Below are 19,796 nucleotides of genomic sequence, written 5' to 3'. Positions count from 1 at the left end.
GAGCGGAGACTTTTATAGTAGCATTTTCCAATATGTTTGCAGAGCATCGCAAAAACCATTGGCGACAGTTATATTCAGCTTGATTATATTCACCATGGGTGGCATGAGGATAATATAAGATATTTATTTAAAAAAATGATTATCACAACCCCCAATGGGGGGGGGGGATTCGAATTTCGGTGTCAAAAATATCATAAAAACACGAAAACTGGCAAAGAATGCCAAAACTGACGCTAGTGATTGACTCATGGCCGGGAAGACCATCAAGTACCTGCTTACGCCTAGCTGTATTGTTCACTTGTGTAGGTAATTAGTTTAGTTTGCCGTAACGATATTCTAGGACTACTGGATCGATGCGATCACCTCTGAAAAAAAAAAAAAAAAAAAAAAAAAGCAACCGTTATCTTTCTTCTGGAAAAAAAACAAAATTCCACATTTTTGCAGATAGGAGCTTGGAACTTCTATAGACTAGTACGATTCTCTGATACGCTGAATCTGACGGTGTGATTTTCATTAAAGTTCTATGAATTTTAGGGGGTGTTTCCCCCCTTTTCGAAAATAAGGCAAATTTTCTCAGGCGCGTAGCTTTAGATGGGTAAAATCAAACTTGATGAAACTTATATATTTGAAATCAGCATATAAATCTGATTCTTTTGATATATCTATTGTTGTCAAAACTCTGTTTTTTAGAGTTTCGGTTACTATTGAGCCGGGTCGCTCCTTACTTACAGTTCGTTACCACGAACTGTTTGATCGTGTGCTAATAATGCTATAACAAATTTGAAATAAAAATCTTTGGACATTAATGGCATTTCGACAAAACACCAGAATACTTATTCAGTTCCACTCATGCAACCCTTACAGCTCCTCCTTCAGCTTTGTGGCGTCTTCTATTGTTCCTGATAGTTTTCTTTGCGGTTCGGTAACATCATTCTTGAAACGTAGGAAGGACCCTAATGCCTGCAATTTACACCGACATGTAACTGTATCATGTACAATTAGTAACGTTTTCGAGTCCTTATACCTTTGCTAACATGTGTTGCAAAATAATAGTGAACATCAGCTTGATTTCCACAGGGGCATTGGCTGCGCTCATGCTTATTGGGCAATAGCAAAATTTTGAAAGATGCTGCTGAGTGTGATAGTGGTATTCATCTCGAGCTTGGTTTTCTCTTAATTCTAATGGAGTGATTTTTCAGTTATTTTGTTGTGAAGTATTGGTAAGAACATGCGCGCTTATGGTTTATTAACTAAAAAAAACAAGTTTTTTTTAACTGGAAGTAAGGAGCGACATTAAAACTTAAAACGAACAAAAATTATTCCGTATATGAAAGGGGCTGTCCACTCGTCAATGCTTCGCTCTTTACGTTAAATTGTTTTATTGTTTTAAAAATAAAGTTGTAAGACAGAGTCAAACTTTAGGGTAAAGAGCGAGGCTTTGAGGAGGGGACAGCCCCTTTCATGTACGGAATAATTTCTGTTCGTTTTAAGTTTTAATCTCGCTCCTTACTTTCAGTTAAAAGAAACTTGTTTTTTTCAGTTAATATCTGAACGTTTTTGTATTACTGCAGCTTTGATTTTGGCTCACCGTACATGAATAATTAAAACGAAATTCGCATATTAATTTTCCCTTTTTTTCGGCTAATTGGCTTTCTCGAAATTTTGTTCTGACGTAACTTACGTAACGAATTTTTAAATTCGTATGTTTTTATTACGTATATTAGGGTGTTCGCTCCCAAGTCAATACCTCGCTCTTTACGCTAAAGTTCCAATTTTGTTCGAATCACAAACCCCTGAATCACAAAGGCCGGTTAATTAGAATAGATAGCTCTTTTGGAAGTAGTAAAACAAACTTTAGCGTAAATAGAAAGGTATTGACTAGGGGGCGAACCCCCTCATATACGTAATAATTTCTGTTCGTTTTGAGTTTTAATGTTGCTTCTTACTTTCAGTTGAAAAAAAATTGTTTTTTAATTAATTTCTGATCGTTTTTTAAGTAATATTGGGAAATCGCCCCCTTCATAGAAATGTCCCTTCCCCCAAGGAAATATTCTCCATGGAAAGATCCTCCCCCATAACCCCTACTCTGACCCCCACCCCCCACTAGAAAAAATTCCTCCTGAAAACGCCTGTATAATTCCCAATAACCATACTATATGTAAACAATGGGCAAAGTTTATAACTTGCATCCCTTCCCCCGGGAATACTGGGGGATTAAATCATCCTCCAAGACATATTCATTAGATTTTCGACTATGCTGAACAAAATGGCTATCTCAAAATTTTGATTGGATAACTTCGGGAAAAAAATGAGCGTGGGAAGTAGTATCCATGTATAAGGTCCGAACCCTACAAGAAAACCTACGCCTGACGCAGTGCAGTTTGCCGTGCACATTGCAAAAAGCGACCAAACCTTTTATATTAAATACTTATAAAACGATCAAACAGGCTTTGAAACTATAATTGAGATTGTATAACGCAAGCAGACTGGTTTTTGAGACACTTTCATCATAGCATGTTTTTTTTTTAAACCAAAAACTAGAAATTGTCAAATTGCTTATTTAGGAATAATTTTGTAGGAAAAGCTGTCTATCACCCATGCATCATCCACTGTTCCATTTCTTTGAAGTATGTGCTATCAGACTGGTTTTTGATTTTTTGGACAACTGCCTTTAGTCAAGACTAGTTTGTTAGGAATGTGTCGCTGCTAAAGCTAACTCTAATTACAAAAAAAGGGTATAGCATGTGCGAATTGGACTATACGAACAATATTAATTGAATAATAGGGAAAAAAACAGAGCTAGATAGCATTTGCGAATTGAATCGTATGAAGGTGGAGAAAAAAGGGTTAAACTGATTATTGGACAATTGCCTTTAGTCAAGACTAATTTGTTAGGAATTTGTCACTGCTAAAGCTAACTCTAATTGCAAAAAAAGGGTATAGCATTTGTGAATTGGTGATTATCAGCTAAGGTAACCCCTCGGGGTTATTAACTCATAGCTTATTTATTATAAATTTGGAACAATATGAATCTATTGAAATGGTTAACGATGATAAAATGGTCTTATGACTTGACCTAGCTTTACTTCTTCGATGTGTTCGGTATAATACACAAGTGGCGTTTGAACAGTGTTGTCATTTTAAAATAGAGTTTAACGTTATAGTATACTAAAAAGTTGATACTAAGAGAGATGTAGATGGCAAGAAAAGAATTTTAATAATGAAATTCAGAACAAACCTTATAAATCCTTGCAAATTAAGCAGTAAGGTGTATGTGAGTACGAACCATCAAGGATCATAAGCACCAACGACCCTAACCACCAGAATCCTCAAACCCCTAAAGGTCCCCTATCCCCAAACTCGAAGGGCGCCCCCTCCCTCCAACTTTTTGGCCCCCTCTCCCCATTTTTTTTTGAATTTTTTTTGAAGTTTTTTTTTTTAACTTTTTTTTATTATTTTTTTTTAACATGATGTAATTTTTTCAACTTTTTTTTACATGTCTTCGAATGAGATAAAACACAAAAAAAATTCGCATTTAATATTTTCCAAACTCAAAATGAGAATGGTATAGACATGATAGTCATGACCTTTACTATTAGAAAAATAATGTTTGTAGTAACAATTTTTTTTCATTGGACTAAAATTTTTTTTTGGACTTCGAAATTATTCACCTTTTTTTTATGTATCTTAAAATGACATAAAATATGCTTACGGCTCTAACAATTGTACTCTATGCTTGATCAGAGACATGATGCGGCTTTCCCACTGGTACTTTATGGAGGGTTATCGACACTATCTAGTTTATTGCATGTATTAAATCAGAATTTTTTATGCAATTGAACGATAAAGGCCTGAGTCATATCGTTAAAAAAAGTGAAGATGGAGCATTTTAATAAAGTGTGTTCACATGACAATGTTATTGTAGCATTGAATGCCGACAAGGAGAAGTATTTAAACTATGAAACAAGTACAAGTGGTAGCACTATTGGAAATGTATTCATTGTCATGACAGTAAGGAATTAAATTTCTTTGGAGTACCGAAAAAATTCCACTCTTATGTTGGTGGATATGCAAGATTGAGATCTCCAGAGATGATTACAATCAAAGAGAATGCCAACATAAAAATAATCGTTGATGATATAGGACAGCTCCTTGCTACTGTTGCTGGTAACATATTACCTACTGATACGTCCTATCGTAAGCTCTCGAGTATTAGCATTCAGCAGAAGATCAAAAAAAGAAAGGCCCACTCTTGTACTAATGTCATTAACCATACCGTGTCTACGTGCCGGAACTGTTACCTGTGCAAAAATACTGCGATTATAAACATCGAATTTGATAGAAAAATAAAAAGGGGAATCACAGAAATTATCATAATGGAATATTAAGATGAATCGGTGAAAAAAAAAGTACCAGCAAACGTTACTGCCATTGATCAAACAGTCAATGAACCAAATAATACGAAAGACGAAAAGCATATTGAGCCTTTCGATGACACACCAGTAAAAATTGTGTATGACTAAAAAAGGAATACTGATTACGAACTAAGAGAAGACAAAAACTACAATATCAATAGAGAACATGGTGAACTATTTTATGGAACAGATTCAAAATGTACAAAGTTGATCATTGATATTAATAATGTATCATAATATATTTTTTCTATTGATATTCTACATACCATTATTTCATTAAAAATATATTATGCATTACATTCTTATGTGTTCATTATTTTTAGAGTAAGCTAGCATATCAAACGTTTAGAATGTCTATTAAAACATCGGGGATGTAAAAAAAGGAATTTGCATACATCTATTGTCAGACACATGGGATAACATTGACAAAATCAAGGTATCAGAATGAATAAATTCTTTATTAACATCAGTTGTTGGATATGTCATTATGAAAAAATTGTAAGTAAGAAAGTAACAAACTCTTTCTTGAATTCACCTCTTGGATACACAATGCAGAAATTTAATTCAGGAAATTATAAAAAAAAAATTGAACAAATTCTTTATTAACATTCTTTATCGATTGAATTTGCTTCCATCAACATCCTTTGTCAGATCCATCGAATAAAATTGACAAAATGTAAATATCAGAGTAAATAAATGCTTTATCATCATCATTTGTCGGATATATCGGATAAAATTGACAAAATCTAAGTATCAGATTGATTAAATTCTATATCAACATCCATTTCTCGATTAATTGGGATAAAATTGAAAAAAGCTAAGCGTCAGATTGAATAATTTTTTTATTCACATCTTTTGTCAGATACATCGAATATAGTTGACAAAATCTAAGTATCAGAGTGAATAAATGCTATATCCGCATCCTTTGTCGGATATGTTGGATAAAATTGACAAGATCTAAGTGTCAGAGTGAATAAATTTTTTTTTATCAACACCTTTTGTAAGATACATCAAATATAATTGACAAAATCTAAGTATCAGAGTCAATAAATGCTTTATCAACATCATTTGTCGGGTATATTGAATAAAATTGACAAAATCTATGTATCATATTAATTAAATGCCATATCAACATCCATTTCTCGAATACATGGGATAAAATTGACAAAAGCTAAGCGTCAGAGTGAATAATTTTTTTTTATCAACATCTTTTGTCAGATACATCAAATATAATTGACAAAATCTAAGTATCAGAGTGAATAAATGCATTATCAACATCATAATTCGGATATATCGGTTATATTTTTCAAAATCTAAGTATCAGATTGATTAAATTCTATATCAACATCCATTTCTTGAATATATGAGACAAAACTGATAAAAGCTAAGTGTCAGAGTGAATAATTTTTTTTTATCAACATAATTTGTCAGATACAACAAATATAATTGAAAAAATCTTAATATCAGATTGATTAAATTCTATATCAGCATCCTTTGTCGGATATGCAGGATAAATTTGACAATATCTAAGTATCAGTGTGAATAAATTTTTTTTATCAACATCTTTTGTCAAATATATCAAATATAATTGACAAAATCTAAGTATCAGAGTGATTAAATGCTTTATCAGCATCTTTTGTCGGATATCTCGGATAAAATCTAAGTATCAGAGTGATTAAATTTTTTTTATCAACATCTTTTGTCAGATACAACGAATATAATTGACAAAATCTAAATATCAGATTGATTAAATTCTATATAAGCATCATTTGTCGGATATGCTGGATTAAATTGAAAAAAGCTAAGTATCAGATTGAATAATTTTTTTATCAGCATCATTTGTCAAATACATAAAATACAATTGACAAAATCTATGGATCAGAGTGATTAAATGCTTTATCAGCATCCTTTGTTGGATATCTCGGATAAAATTGACAAAATCTAAGTGTCAGAGTGATTAAATTCCATGTCAACATCCCTTTCTCGGATACATGGGATAAAATTGAAAAAATCTAAGTATCAGAGTGAATAAATGCTTTATCAACATTCTTTAAATGCATTATCAACATCATTTTTCTGATATATCGAATAAAACTGACAAAATCTAAGTATCAGATTGATTAGATTCTATATCAACATCCCTTTCTCGAATACATGTGATAAAATTGACAAAATCTAAGTGTTGGAGTGAATAATTTTTTCTTATCCACATCCTTTGTCAGATAGATCGAATTTGACAAAATCTTTGTCGGATAAAATTGACAAAATCTCAGTATCAGTGATTAAATTCTATATCAACATCCTTACCTCAGATACATAGGATAAAATTGACAAAATCTATGTGTTAGAGTGAACAAATTTTTTTCATCAGCATCCTTTGCAGATACATTGGATAAAATTAACAAAATCTAAGTGTCAGAGTGTGAATAAATACTTTATCGGCATCCTTTGTCGGATATGTTGAATAAAATTGACAAAATCTAAGTATCAGAGTAAATAAATACTTTGTCAGCATACTTTGTCGGATATGTTGAATAAAACTGACAAAAGGTAAGTGTCAGAGTACGAATAAATCCTTTATCAGCATCCTTTGTCGGACATGTTGAATAAAATTGACAAAATCTAAGTATCAGAGTGAATAAATGCTTTATCAGCATCCTTTTTTCGGATATGTCAGATAAAATTGACAAAATCTAAGTATCAGATTGAATAAATGCTTTATCAACATCATTTGTCGAAAACAGCAGATAAAGTTGGGGAAATCTAAATATCAGAGTGAATAAATTCATTATCAACATCATCTTTCGGGAATGTTGAATGACATTGATTAATATCTATGCATCAGTTTGGAAACATGCTTTATCAATATCCCTTTCTCAGATACAGGGGGTAAATTTGACAAAATCTAACTACCAGAGTGAATAAATGCATTATCAACATCATTTGTCGGTTATATCGGATAAAATTGACAAAAGCTAAGAACCAGAGTGAATCCATTTCATATCAAGATCCCTTTCTAGAATACATGGGGGAAGATTGACTAACTCTAAGTATTACAGTGAATAAATTCTTTATCATCATCTCTTACATGCATTATCAACATTACTTGTTTGATATATCGTATAAAAATAATTAAAGACAAGCATGTATATGTTTTAATTCTATATAAACATCCTTTGTTCGATATGTCGGATAAAATTGACAGAATCTAAGTATCAGAGCTGTTAAATTCTATATCAACATCCCTTTTCTCGGATACATGGGATAAAATTGACAATATCTAAGTATCAAAATGAATAAATTTATTATCAACATCCTTTGTCAGATATGTTGTATAAAACTGACAGAATCTAAGAATCAGGGTGAATAGATTTCATATAAAGAACCTTTTGTCGAATACATGGGGGAAAATTGACAACCTATAAGTATAACAGTGAATAAATGCTTTATGAACATCCTTTAAATGCATTATCAACATCATTTGTCGGCTATATCGGATAAAATTGACAAGATCTAAGTATCAGACTGATTAAATTCTACATCAACACACGTTTCTTAAATACTTGGAATAAAACTGACAAAATCTAAGTATAAGAGTTATTATATTATATATCAACATCCCTTTCTCATATACATGGAATAAAGTTGACAAAATATCAGTGTCAGAGTGAATAAATGCTTGATCAGTACCCCTTACATGTATTATTAACATCACATGTCAGATACATCGGATAAAATTGACAAAATCTTCGTACCAGAAAGAATAAATTAGTTTTCAAAGTTTTTTATTAGATACATCAGATAACAGTCATAAAATCCAAGTTCTATTCATTTTGAATTCATGCGTCGTTACGTTGAATTTAGGTTAGACTGGTTATAGATGGCAGCACACCCGCTCAGACACACAGTCATAGTGAGAGTGATATTCAAAAAGTTGAGTTAATTTAGGTTCACTTAGAGTGGTAATGACTTTATCATGTGCACAGACTCTCTTCGAATAATTCATTTTCACTTCTTTTTTTTTAAATATGGTGTCGGTGATTACCAATCCAATCGGAAAACACTGGTGATTTAATACGCACTATATACTAGATAGTCTCAAAAACCTATAACGAAGCACCATTAGGACACTAGCTCGGAAACATCAAAACCATGGGTCGGGTTCGCTTCCATGCGCACCCGTAAGCTAACCTAACCTAACCTATGGTTTTGATATTTCTTCTAATTTATTCTTTCTGGTACTTAGATTTTGTCAATTTTATCCGATGTATCTGACATGTGATGTTGATAATGCATTTAAGGGATATTGATAAAACATTTATTCACTCTGATACTTAGATTTTGTCAATTTTATCCCATGTATCTTAAAAGTGATGTTGATATAGAATTAATAGCTCTGATACTTATATTTTGTCAAGTTTATCCCATTTATTCGAGACAAGGATGTTGATATAGAATTTAATCAATTTGATAGTTAGATTTTGTCAATTTTATCCGATATAGCCGACAAATGATGTTGATAATGCATTTAAAAGATGTTGATAAAGCATTTATTCACTCTGATACTTAGATTTTGTCAACTTTATCCCATGTATCTGAGAAAGGGATGTTTATATAACAACGATTAGCTCTGATATCTATCTTTTGTCAATTTTATCTCACATATCTGAGAAAAGATGCTGATAATGAATATTCTCATTCTGATACTTATATTTTGTCAACTTCATCCCATGTATCCGAGAAAGGGATGTTGATATAGAATTTAATAACTCTGATACTTAGATTCTGTCCATTTTATCCGACATATCCGACAAATGATGTTGATAATGAATTTATTCACTCTGGTATTTAGATTTTGTCAATTTTATCCCCTGTATACAAGAAAGGGATGTTGATAAAGCATGTATTCAATCTGATACTTAGATTTTGTCAATTTTAACTGATATACCCGACAAAGGATGTTGATAATGAATTTATTCACTCTGGTGCTTAGATTTTTTCAATTTTATCTGATATACCCGACAAATGATGTTGATAATGAATTTATTCACTCTTGTACTTAGATTTTGTCAATTTTATCCGACTTATTCGACAAATGATGTTGATAAAGCAATTATTCAATCTGATACTTAGATTTTGTTAATTTTATCTGATGCATCTGACAGAGGATGTTGATAAAAAAATATTATTCACTCTAACACATAGATTTTGTCAATTTTATCCAACATATCCGACAAAGGATGCTGATAAAGCATTTATTCACTCTGATACTTAGATTTTGTAAATTTTATTAAACATGTCCAACAAAGGATGCTGATAAAGTATTTATTCACACTCTGACACTTAGATTTTGTCAATTTTATCCAACATATCCGACAAAGGATGGTGATAAAGCATTTATTCGCTCTGATACTTAGATTTTGTCAATTTTATGCAACATATCCGGCAAAGGATGCTGATAAAGTACTTATTCACACTCTGACACTTAGATTTTGTTAATTTTATCCAATGTATCTGGCAAAGGATGTTGATAAAAAAATTATTCACTCTAACACTTAGATTTTGTCAATTTTATCCTATGTATCCAAGATAAGGATGTTGATATAGAATTTAATCACTCTGATACTGAGATTTTGTCAATTTTATCCGACATATCCGATAAAGGATGTTGTTAAAGCATTTATTCACTCTGATATTTAGATTTTGTCAAATTTTATTCGATGTATCTGAAAAAGGATGTTGATAGAAAAATTTATTCACTCCAACAGTTAGATATTGTCAATTTAATCCCATGTATTCAAGAAAGGGATGTTGATATAGAATTTAATCAATCTGATACTTAGATTTTGTCAGTTTTATCCGATATAGCTGACAAATGATGTTGATAATGCATTTATAGGAAGTTGATAAAGCATTTATTCACACTGATACTTGTCAATTTGGATTTTGTCAATTTTATCCCATGTATCCGAGAAAGGGGTGTTGATATGGAATTTAATCACTCTGATACTTATATTTTGTCAATTTTATCTGACATATCCGATAAAGGATGTTGATAAAGTATATATTCACTCTGATATTTAGATTTTGTCAATTATATTCGTTGTATCTGACAAAAGATGTTGATATAGAATTTAATCACTCTGATACTTATATTTTATCCAAGACATCCGACAAAGGATGCTGATAAAGCATTTAATCACTCTGATACTTAGATTTTGTCAATTATATTTTATGTATTTGACAAAAGATGTTGATAAAAAAATTTATTTACTCTGACGCTTAGCTTTTGTTAATTTTATCCAGCATATCCGACAAAGGATGCTGATATAGAATTCAATCAATCTGATATTTAGATTTTGTCAATTATATTCGTTGTATCTGTCAAAAGATGTTGATAAAAAAATTTATTCACTCTGACCAATAGATTTTGTCAATTATATTCGTTGTATCTGACAAAAGATGTTGATATAAAATTTAATCACTCTGATACTTAGATTTTATCCAAGACATCCGACAAAAGATGCTGATAAAGCATTTAATCACTCTGATACTTAGATTTTGTCAATTTTATTTGATGTATTTGACAAAAGATGTTGATAAAAAAAATTATTCACTCTGACGATTAGATGTTGTTAATATTATCCTATATATCCAAGAAAAGGATGTTAACATAAAATTTAGTCAATTTGATAATAAGATTTCGCTAATTTTATCCGACATATCGAATAAAGGCTGTCGTTAAGACCTTTATTCACTCTAATATTTGGATTTTGTCAAATTTTATTCGATGTATCTGAAAAAGGATGTTGATAGAAAAAATTATTCACTCCAACAGTTAGATTTTATAAGTTTAATCCCATGTATTCGAGAAAAGGATGTTGATATAGAATTTCATCAATCTAATACTTAGATTTTTTCAGTTTTTTCCGATATAGCCGAGAAATGATGTTGATAATGCATTTATGGGAATTTTATATGGCATTTATTTACTCTGATACTTAGATTTTTTCAGTTTAATCCCATGTATCCGTGAAAGGGATGTTGATATGGAATTTAATCACTGTGATTCGTAGATTTTGTCAACCTTATCCGACATATCCGATAAAAGATGTTGATAAAGTATATAATCACTCTGATACTTAGATTTTGTCAATTATATTCGTTGTATCTGACAAAAGATGTTGATATAGAATTTAATCACTCTGATACTTATATTTTATCCGAGACATCCGACAAAGGATGCTGATAAAGCATTTAATCACTCTGATACTTAGATTTTGTCAATTATATTTGATGTATTTGACAAAAGATGTTGATAAAAAAAAATATTTACTCTGACACTTAGCTTTTGTCAACTTTATCCAGCATATCCGACAAAGGATGCTGATATAGAATTTAATCAATCTGATATTTAGACTTTGTCAATTATATTCGTTGTATCTGACAAAAGATGTTGATAAAAAAAAATTTATTCACTCTGACCATTATATTTTGTCAATTATATTCGTTGTATCTGACAAAAGATGTTGATATAAAATTTAATCACTCTGATACTTAGATTTTATCCAAGACAGCCGACAAAAGCTGCTGATAAAGCATTTAATCACTCTGATATTTAGATTTTGTCAATTATATTTGTTGTATCTGACAAAAGATGTTGATAAAAAAAATATTCACTCTGATACTTAGATTTTGTCAATTTTATTCCATGTATCCGAGAAAGGGATGTTGCTATAGAATTTAATCACTCTGATACTTAGATTTTATCCGAGGTATACGACAAAGTATGCTGATAAAGCATTTAATCACTCTGATACTTAAGATTTTGTCAATTATATTTGATGTATCTGACAAAAGGTGTTGATAAAAAAAAATGTATTCACTCTGACACTTAGATTTTGTCAATTTTATCCCATGTATTCGAGAAATGGATGTTGATATAGAATTTAATCAATCTGTTACTTAGATTTTGTCAATTTTATCCGATATACCCGACAAATGATGTTGATAATGCTTTTATTCACTCTGATTCTTAGATTTTGTCAATTATATTTGATGTATCTAATAAAACGTGTTGATAAAAAGAAATTAATTCACTCTTACACTTAGCTTTTGTCATTTTTATCCAGCATATCTGACAAAGGATGCTGATTTAGCATTTAATCAATCCGATATTTATATTTTGTTAATTATATTCGTTGTATCTGACAAAAGATGTTGATAAAAAAAATTTATTCACTCTGATACTTAGATTTTGTCAATTTTATCCAATGTATCCGAGAAATGGGTGTTGATATAGAATTTAGTCACTCCGATACTTATATTTTATCCGAGATATCCGACAAAGGATGCTGATAAAGCATTTAATCACTCTGATAATTAGATTTTGTCAATTATATTTGATGTATTTGATAAAAGATGTTGATAAAAAAAAATTATTCACTCTATGACACTTAGCTTTTGTCAATTTTATCCAGCATATCCGACAAAGAGTGCTGGTATAGAATTTAATCAATCTGATATTAAGATTTTGTCAATTATATTCGTTGCATCAGACAAAAGATGTTGAAAAAAAAAATTATTCACTCTGACACTTAGCTTATCTCAATTTTATTCCATGTATTCGAGAAATGGGTGTTTATATAGAATTTAATCATTATGATGCTTTTATTTTGTAAATTTTATCCAATATACGCGACAAAGGATGTTGATAAAGCATTTATTAACTCTGATAGTTAGATTTTGTCAATTATATTCGATGTTTCTGACAAAAGGTGTTGACAAAAAAAAAATTATTCATTCTGACACTTAGATCTTGTCAATTTTATCCAACATATCCGACAAACAATGCTGATATAGCATTTATTCACTCTAATACTTAGATTTTGTCAACTATATTCGCTGTACAAAAGATGTTGATAAGAAAAAATTATTCACTCTGACACTTAGCTTTTTTCAATTTTATCCCATCTATTCGAGAAATGGATGTTGATATAGAATTTGATCAATCTGATGCTTAGATTTTGTCAATTGTATTCAATATACCTGACAAATGAGGATGATAATGCATTTATTAACTCTGATACTTAGATTTAGTAAATTTTATCTCATGTATCCGAGAAAGGGATGTTGATATGGAATTTAATCACTCTGATACTTAGATTTTAATCACTCTGATACTTAGATTTTAATCACTCTGATACTTAGATTTTGTCAATTTTATCCGATATATCCGATAAAGGATGTTGATAAAGTATTTATTCACTCTGATATTTAGTTTTTGTCAATTTCATTCGATGTATCTGACAAAGGAAGCTGATGAAAGTAGATTCAATCGATAAAGAATGTTAATAAAGAATTTGTTCAATTTTTTTTTCATAATTTATTGAATTAAATTTCTGTATTGTGTATCCAAGAGGTGAATTCAAGAAAGAGTTTGTTACTTACTTACTTACAATTTTTTCATAATGACATATCCAACAACTGATGTTAATAAAGAATTTATTCATTCTGATACCTAGATTTTGTCAATGTTATCCCATATGTCTGACAATACATGTATGCAAATTCCTTTTCTCACATCTCCGATGTTTTAATAGATATTCTAAACGTTTGATATACTAGCTTAAACTAAAAATAATGAACACATAACAATGTAATGCATAATAAACAAAAAATCGCGAAGAAAGGAAACGAGGACAATTAACAGCCAGTGAAAAAAATTGAAAAATTATGCAAATATTTCGGTCAAGACCTCCGCTTGACCGTCCTCAGTGCAGAATAAAACTGATAAAAATGTAAAAACCAAACCTTAAAATACAAACACCAAACTAAAATTGGACGACCCTTTCCTAGTAACGGTGAAAGGGTAACTGAATAAAAAACACAAGTCTAAATGGCATTTCAGAATTTCATTTTGCGTAAAGCACTTTTAAAGGCTGATCACTTTCCAGTTTGATTGTTATCAGAGAATCTATTCGATTGCACAATATAACTTTGTGGATGTATGTAAAACGATCAGAATTAATAATTTTGTCATAAATGGGACTTAGAAAAAATTCTCCAGTGTCTCTATTGAGAGCTACCTTTTGGTGAATGTGCTTTTTTATTTCAACTGCCTCCCTGAAAACTTGCGTGAGACCTTTAACGGGGGCAACGATAGAGGCCTCGTCAAACAAAATGAAATGGTGTGGATTCTCGTACACATGTTGCGCCAAGGCGGAATCAAAAACCTCAGGCCTTTGGCGTAACGTCATTGCCTTGTCGATTGAAGGACTTGTGCTCAGATAACCTCTCCCTCAATTGATGTTGGGTTCTACCAACATAAAAACAGCCACAAGAACAAGGAATTCTATAAACACCACTACCCAGAATGGGGCTGGACCCAACATGGAGTGCATCAGGTCCACAAGCCCCCACAGATACCGTCCCATTGGTGGATGATAAGAAACTTTTCACTGTTCTACCCTACATTCCAAAATTGAGTGACAAATTGAAAAGAATCCTTAAAAAACATAAACTTAGCGTCGCCTTTAAAAATTCAAATATTGCACAGAACTTTTTTAACAACGGCAAAGATAAAACCAGCCCCATTCGATTGCACAATATAACTTATTATAAATAACATAACAATATATAAATAACAATTATAAATAAGCTATGAGTTAACAGCCCCGAGGGGTTACCTTAATTGATAATCACCAATTCGCAAATCCTATACGCTTTTTTTTGCAATTAAAGTTAGCTTTAATAGCGACACATTCCTAACAAACTAGTCTTGACTAAATGCAATTATCCAATAATCAGTTTAACCCTTTTTTCTAAACCTTCATACGATACAATTCGCAAATGCTATCTAGCTCTGTTTTTTCCCTATTATTCAATTAATATCGTTCTTATAGTCCAATTAGCAAATGCTATACGCTTTTTTTGTAATTAGAGCTAGATTTAGCAGCGACACATTCCTAACAAACTAGTCTTGACTAAAGGCAATTGTCCAATAATCAGTTTAACCCTTTTTTCTACACCTTCATGCTATCTAGCTCTGTTTTTTTCCCTATTATTCAATTAATATCGTTCGTATAGTCCAATTCGCAAATGCTATACCCTTTTTTTGTAATTAGAGCTTGCTTTAGCAGCGACACATTCCTAACAAACTAGTCTTGACTAAAGGCAATTGTACTATAATCAGTTTAACCCTTTTTTCTCCACCTTCATACGATCCAATTCACAAATGCTATCTAGTCACACAATCCTAACAAACTAGTCCTGACTAAAGGCAATTGTCCAAAAAATCAGAAACCAGTCAGATAGCACATACTTCAAAGAAATGGAACAGTGGATAATGCATGGGTGATAGAAAGCTTTTCCAACAAAATCATTTCTAAATGCGCAATTTGAAAATTTCTAGTTTTGGTAAAAAAAAAAAACAAAAAAAAAACGTTATGATGAAAGTGTCTCAAAAACTAGTCTGCTTGCGTTATACAATCTCAATTATAATTTCAAAACCTGTTTGATCACTTTATAGGTATATAATATAAAAGGTTTGGTCGCTTTTTGCAATGTGCACGTCAAACTGCACTGCCTCAGGCGTAGGTTTTCTTATAGGGCTCGGACCTTATACATGGATACTACTGTGGGAGGGGGCCAAGTTGCCCTCCCTTTTTTTGGGTCACTTAAAAAGGGCAATAGAACTTTTAATTTCCGTTCGAATGAGCCCTCTCACGATATTCTAGGACTACTGGATCGATACGATCACCCCTGAAAAAAAAAAAAAAAAAAAAAAAAAAAAAACGCATCCGTTATCCTCATTATGGCAAAAATAACAAAATTACAAATGTTTGAATATAGGAGCTTTAAACTTATATATTAGGGTTATCTGATACGCTGAATCTGATGGTGTGATTTTCATTAAAGTTCTATGACTTTTAGCGGTTGTTTCCCCTTTTTCGAAAATAAGGGAAATTTTCTCAGGCGCGTAACTTTTGATGAGTAAGACTAAATCAGCATAAAAATCTGATTCTTCTGATGTATCTATTGGTATCAAAATTCCGTTTTTTAGAGTTTCGGTTACTATTGAGCCGGGTCGCTCCTTACTTACGAACTGTTTGAAAGTAAATCCAGTGAAAACGCACCTCTGTTTGATGTGATATGTACCAAGGAAGAGTCTTATCCCCAAATATTCTTAAGATGTGTATAGCCTCTACGTTAACTTTGATTTGGTCTACTTATTACTATGGAATTTCTAATATTTCATATTTAGCTTACGATGACAACGTTTTATTGATTAGCCGATCGAAATCTTCAGTGGCCAAAATGGATGGTGCCGTTCGTATTGGTACCACTTAGTCAAGATTGTTTGACTTTATGTTAAGAAAAGTGCAAGTATTTATATTTTTACCTCCGTGCATCGTCATCCCCACTTGAATGTTCTGATTCCACCATTCCTAATGTTTTTTCTTTGAAAAGACTTGATATTTCTGTATGCTTTAGCATTATGAGCATGCGTAATAAGCTTGAAGATGATTTTAAAAAAATTATTCATGTTGGATATTCTAAAACTGTAGCAAAAAGGGGAAAATTTGACCGGAAAGCTTTATGCAAGTTATATTGCAAGTTATATTATATTGCAAGCTATATGCAAGTTTTCGCGATCATGCTGTGCTTTTTCCTGTTAGTTTTTTTACGTCAGCTAAAATGCAAGGATGTTAAGCGCCTGCGCTCACATTATTCGACATCGTACGTTACTTCTTTGTTACTTCTCTGCCTTTCGTGCTGGGAAACTGAAAACTAATCCATGATTATAGCGCACCTGATGTGACCAATAGACTTCAACTACTCCACATTAAGCTGCAACAACCCCTGGCAAGCTCGGGCCACACTACGGGCTCATCCGTGTTTTCATTTATTTGTAGAGTATTGTCTTGTTTCTTTTTTCTCTTTGTACTCTGCTTTTCTCTTTTGTTGATTAGCGAGTTAAAAATAAATTATTATTATCATTATTATTATGCAGGTAGTGTCTTTTCGTTAATTCAACATCCCCCACATACCCTAAAAGTTTTGACTTAATACCCTAAGCTGTTCCTGAGATATTGCTTATATGCCCTTTTGATAACTTGCATGTACATAGTGTTTATATTTAGTTGGAGCTTCTCCTAACTCAATCCCTAAAAGTTTTATCTTAATATCATTAAACTGAGCAGTAGCAGATATCGTAGTAGATGTAGTAATAGTGTACACATATTGCGTTTTGGTTATTTCAAAATCCCCTTCAACATAACCTGAAAGTTTCAAATTACTGCTCCAAGCCATGCAAGAAGTATTGTTGGTACACCCTTTCGACATTCTTTTTACACATACTATGTTTTGATTTAGTTCAACACCCCCAAACAATCCCTGAAAATTTCAACTTAATGCCCATAGCTTCAGCAGTAGCAATGATTGTAGAAGTAGTAGAATCATTATTAGCAGCATGGAGATAGCCCTCCCTCCTTTCTTCCAACATCCCCCTCAACATGCGCTGAAAATCTTAACTTCATATCCTACGAAGATCCTGGGACATTGCTGACACGTTATTTTGACAACCTGCATGCACATAGAGTGTTTCAATTTAGTTTAACATCCTCTTAACATTCCCCGAAAATCTTCCCATTGATACCCTTAGTTTCAGCAGTAGTAGTAGTAGCATGCCAATATTACCTTTTTGTTAGCTCAACATCCCCCAAAACCAAGACATATTGCCTTTTGGTCAGCTGAACAGCCCCCTCATCCTGCCCTGGAAGTTTCAACTTAATACTCTAAGCCGTTCCGAATATATTGCTGATACCCCCCTTTGACAATAATTACGCACATAGTGTGTTTTGATTTAGTTAACTTTCTTCTCAACGCATCCTGAAATTCTTACCTTAACATCCTCAGCCTTAGTAGTAATCACAATAGAAGTCGTAGCTGTAGTAGTAGTCATAGTAGTGGTGGTTGTAGTAGTAGTAGTAGTTAATGTACATATTGCCTTTGGTTAATCAACCATCCCCCTCATCACTCCCTGAAAGTTCCACCTCAAACACTAAGCCATTTCTGAGATACACCCTTTTGACAGCCCACAGGCACATAGTGCGTTTTGATTTACTTCAAAACTTCCCTCTACATTCCCAGAAAACTTCAACTGAATCCTCTTGGCCTTTTTGGACACCAGCGAACTGCGAAACTTACAGCCGTTGCCACAATGGTTGTGGGGAGGGGAGGGGGTTGACAGGGTACTAGAACTTTCAACTTCCAATTGAATGAGATACTTCCGAAGTTTCTAAGACAACTCCTCCCATAAAAATTACACTGGCAAAAACAAAATAAAATAAACAAATATATATAGAGCCGTCTTCATTCTTTACTCAGGCAGGGCAAAAGCGCTACCTATGACAGCTAATGATCATAGACAAATAAGAATTTAAATCAGAGGGAGCAAATTAAAAACAGAAAAAAACAAAAAAAAACAAATCAAATAACTCACTTATTCGAATATCGGAAAAAACTCAATTTCAGCAGCTTTTGGAAAGAATACACTCCACCAGGTTTTCGGGGGAAAGTGGTAGCTCCTGGGAAATAAACAGTGAAAATTCCCTTAAGCTAAGGATGTCTATCTAGACTTAGATGCTTTAAAATGTTCCTAGCCAGACATCTGTGTCGGGGCAGCTTCAATTCAGGTGCGTTTTCTATGCTTGGTTGAACCAGCCAAATATCTATATTTCCTACAAATACTGCATCAAAAAGTAAATTTTTTGCTTCTCAGAAAGTTTTGTCACCTTGGTTATCCTCTGTATTTATAAGTGGCACTCATTCACACGTGTGGCTAGATTTCCAAACCTAAACACGTCCCTGGCAAGACATCGATATTTAGACTTGTAGGTCTATCTGAACCTGCATGTGATCATTGCTTCAGTTTCTAAACCAACGTAGTTTTCGTTTTGTCACTTTATCAGCCTTATTTAAGGAATCCTATTCACCAAAGATTTGAGCTAATGGACTTTTGTTGCCTGAACCCTGACTCGGTTTAGCGAGTTCGCCTATAATAATGATGACTGATGCACCAAACATGCGTCAATGAGACAGAAAAGTAGCTACTTTTTGAATAAATTTTTCTATAGATCGTAAAAAAATATATTTTCAAGTGACAACGCACTAGTCAGGAGCTAGGGTAAAATAACTTCTGCTCGAGTTTCATGCTCTTCCATAGCATAATCAACTAAAAGAAAAAAGGACAAATATATACAAGTGGTATTCTAAAGCGTTTGTTTCTATTAAAAAATAATTACAAGACACTGATGTTTTTGAACGAAAGTGCAAATGTTGTTACTAAGGTATGAATGTTTTTGAATAACGAAATAA

The 19,796-nt window shown here is 32.2% G+C and overlaps 1 protein-coding gene across 1 annotated transcript in view; it reads right to left on the bottom strand.

Moving 5' to 3' along the window:
* Nucleotides 1-19,796, bottom strand: part of LOC148956649 (uncharacterized) — a 121,307-nt gene that overhangs the window by 28,597 nt on the left and 72,914 nt on the right. The gene's annotated exons all lie outside the window — the stretch shown is intronic.

Source organism: Artemia sp. Qi Xiang Cuo, chromosome 1, assembly GCF_049724085.1.
Source record: "Artemia sp. Qi Xiang Cuo chromosome 1, ASM4972408v1, whole genome shotgun sequence".
NCBI classification, from domain to species: domain Eukaryota; kingdom Metazoa; phylum Arthropoda; class Branchiopoda; order Anostraca; family Artemiidae; genus Artemia; species Artemia sp. Qi Xiang Cuo.
The sequence above is the reverse complement of the archived record's forward strand: the minus strand, read 5'-3'. Positions and strand labels throughout refer to the sequence as shown.